The sequence below is a fragment of the Zootoca vivipara genome, chromosome 3, assembly GCF_965207765.1.
Source record: "Zootoca vivipara chromosome 3, rZooViv2.hap1.1, whole genome shotgun sequence".
NCBI lineage: Eukaryota > Metazoa > Chordata > Lepidosauria > Squamata > Lacertidae > Zootoca > Zootoca vivipara.
In genome coordinates this window covers 8382635-8386330 of record NC_142586.1, presented here as the reverse complement: position 1 = coordinate 8386330, position 3696 = coordinate 8382635, and the positions used below count along the sequence as shown (strand labels likewise).

Sequence of the window (3696 nt, the reverse complement as noted above, 5' to 3'; positions counted from 1 at the left end):
GGCGTCGGGTTACGGAACCGGAAGTCGTGTTCCTTCTCCCCGCCTCCCTCCCCGCGACTCCCAATCCCGTCGTGCTTCGCCTCCTCCACCTTCCCGTTTTACCTCAGGGAGCAACGGCCATTTAAATTGAGCGCCCCTCGCTAATGCCTGGCGGCAAACGGGGTTCCCGCCGCAGAGAGGCGGAGTTATGGATGGTGAAGTGTCTTATCTCTTCTCGTCAATGCCCACATTCGGATGAAATGGGGGTTTGATTTTATTGTATTGCTCTAAAAGGACACTATATATCTCTGCTGGTAGCGCACGCTCTGCGCGCATCTGCAATTTCATAGCTCTACGGGCTTTTTTTTTTTTAGTGTGTGGGGCAGAACCACGCGGGGTTTGATTGCCCCATTAGACTACAATTCCCATCAGCCCCGGCGAAAGCGGCCGGCGGGCAGGGGTGACGGCAATTGTAGTTCCTTCGACATCCGGAGGTTAACGCGAGAGGAGGCCAATCGGAACTCCCTACTAGAGTGCCGAGGAGCCAATGAGAGCTCGGAAGGAAAAGCAGCCAATGGATGGCCAGAGGGGAGCCCCCGTTTGGCCAATCTGCGAAGGATGCTAAAATTTAAAGGGTAATGTTAGGAGGGCGGGGAGCTGAGTCTGTGCCATTGGAGGCGATGAAGCGAGTTCTGTATTATATACATCGGATTAATTTTTTTCCGTCTAAATTTTTTTTCATACCAGGTGCATTTGAAAGGAAGTCTAGATTGAAATGCGAACCTGTTAAAGCTTCCACTTAATCTTAAAACTTAACTGGGTAGGTTGAAAGCCGGGAAAGTAATCAGGGGTGAAATATGTTGGCTTTAGATTTAGAAATAGACTTTTATCAATGTGACACAAAGAAATAGGGTATTATAGGGTTCCTACCGGAGCCAGGGATTGGTATACTGACTCAGGGGCTAAGGCCAAGGAGACGCTGTGTTATTTATCTATAGGCTTCGCCACTGAACCCACATGAAGAATCTTGTTAACTTACTGGTCTCTTGTTTGTTTCCCCAGGGTTTTGTGATTTATTGGGTCATAATTTTCCTTTTGGGGATGGGGAGCGGAAGTGGAGCTGAAAATAGAAGAGTAAGGGGAAAATGATTAATGACATTTCTAAGATTTTAAAAGAATCATTTGTTTTGTAAAGTAATCTTAGTGAGAATGCTGACCAGTGCCTTTTTTCTGGGGGTACTGAAGGCTATGGGGTATTTGCACCTTTTTTTCCTAGAAGAAAAGCATGGCTGTTGACTTTTTCCAGTACTGTACAGTTTAAGGATTGCTTTTGAAGTTCACATCGTAGCTTACCTTAATGTAAATGTGTAAGTTAAATATTTTTATGCAATCTGTTTGTCAAAGTTTAGGCAGTGTAGTACAGTGGTTCTCAAAGGGTGTGTGGCACACTACACTGGTGTAGCAGGAGAGGGTGGCAAGTGTGGCAGGAAGGTTCAAGGACAAGCAAAGAAACATTTAACCAAGCAGAGGGCCTTCTCAGTAGTGGCGCCCGCCCTGTGGAATGCCCTCTCATCAGATGTCAAGGAAATAACTATCTGACTTTCAGAAGACATCTGAAGGCAATCCTGTTTAGGGAAGTTTTTAATGTTTGATGTTTTATCGTGTTTTTAGTATTCTGTTGGGAGCAGCCCAGAGTAGCTGGGAAAACCCAGCCAGATGGGCGGGATATAAATAATAATTTACTTACTGTATTTATTTATTTAAACATTTCAGTGTAGCATCATATAGCATCAAAATAACCTTGTGGATATAGGCTGACCATTTTGCGCATGTGCAATTGACCTGCAGATCCTTTTGGACCTGGAAGAGGGTAGAAGGAAAGGGGATTGTTGGGAATGAAATAAGGAAGGAACATGGGGAGAATATGCTCTTGTGTCAATAACATTTTGACTTAATTACAATAATGTATTGCTTTTCCCAAAGGTTTCCTAGAAACTTAAAACTTTTCAGGAGGGAGTTAGTCATATGGGGGTGTTTGGGGGGGTAGTTTTAGACACAAGGAGCAATGAGAAGGAAGGGTGGAACCTTTTGTGGCAGTTGGAAACCTGCAGACAGTTTTGAGTGGGGCAGCTCAATGATAAAAGCTTACAGGAAGGGATGTATTTCAGTATAAGAGAGATAAGATGGGGCAAGGTTGAGAAGCATTTTGAACATCTCTTGCAGATTTCCTTTGTGCTTTTGATAATGGTAAAATGTTCTTTTCAAAAATTCTTTGATTTATTATTGCTAAACTGAAAATGATGTATTTGAATCAGATTGACATGAGAAAAAGGGCAAACTTTCCTTTAGGATTACTTTTGTAGCCCAGATGGATTGCATAAATCAGCACTCAGGGTCCATTAGGAAGAAAGTTCAGGGGATGGTCTCTGAGGTGTTGAGGGACTCCTATGGTCCAAAGTGAAGAGGGAAGATAAGCAGCAGAGAGGTTTAGCTGGAGGTTCCTCATCTGACCTCTTGTGGTGTCACTTGGAAAGTGCAAGAAGGAATAACGACAATGCCGTTTTTGTAACTTGAGAGGTACTGTACTGTATAGCTATCTCAAATTGCCTTCTGTAGAACTGGGTGTGTACATATTGTGCCACCACAATAGAATATAGTACTGTATAGGAATAAAAATAGAGCTTGCTGTCAGAAATTGTACTTCTTAGTATATTTCTATACAAATATGTCCTTTTTTAGTTTTGCATTGTTGTGAGATGTAAATATTCATAGTACAGTACTGTATAGTGTTGTGTTTTTTTTTTACAATAACTGTATTTACAACTTAAATTTGCTGAGTGGTTATTTTTACTTATTTTTTTAAAGAACAGTTCAGTTGAAGAACAAAATAATATAAAAGGGGAGAGAAAGAAAATATATACAGTACTTACATGCATATGTACAATTGTACTTAACTAATACATAGGTATTCTTATGTACATATATACTTACATACTTATCTAATACATAGGCATTGTTATTATCCAAATGCATATATGTTTATTTTAAACATTTTTTATTAATGCATTCCAAATATCATTATACTTGTCCATGCAAAGTCTACATTTGTAAGCAATCCATTCATAAGTTGCAAGTGTAGTCATATAGTCAAGCCATTGATTAAATGGAGCTGTACACTTAATCTTTCCAGCGCATTAATACCAGTCTTTTGCTCTTAATAAGGGCACAAGGAATCCATTTACGTTGTGCGGTTGTCAAATTCCATATTGCTTTAGGTATGTAGTTGAAAAGAATTTTTTCCTCTGAAATTTTTAACTTTTTCTGCACAGTCATAGTTATATAACCCACTAATTTCTCCCAGAACTTAATAAAGAAATAAGGGTAATAAAAAGTCAGAAGAAAGAAAAAGAAATGAGAAAGCAATAAAGAGGACTCCGCCTGTTAACTATGTATAAAAATATTATTCAAACTATTTAAAGTGTTCACTGAATCAGAATCCTGACTTAGTGTTGTGTTCAAATTAGGGGTCCTGTTTTTTGTTTTGTTTTTTAAAAGTCTGATTCACATGTAACACTAAGCCATGGTTTCGTGCTATGTGGGTGAGTCTCAGTGAGTCTGAATGAAGAATCTTGCTCACAGGCTTCTCTTTTCCCATTTGTAGCTGCGCAGGATCACATCTTTGCTTGGGTTTGCTGAGGCTCTTCTACATATCATATC

The 3696-nt window shown here is 40.0% G+C and overlaps 1 protein-coding gene across 1 annotated transcript in view; it reads left to right on the top strand.

Annotated features, from left to right (window-relative positions):
* Positions 1-678: 678 nt before the first annotated feature.
* ATP7B (ATPase copper transporting beta) overlaps positions 679-3696 on the top strand; it is a 38666-nt gene continuing 35648 nt past the window's right edge. Inside the window, exon 1 of the mRNA XM_088667156.1 lies at positions 679-799. The gene's annotated coding sequence lies outside the window, so the exon portion shown is untranslated. The remainder of the gene's footprint in view (positions 800-3696) is intronic.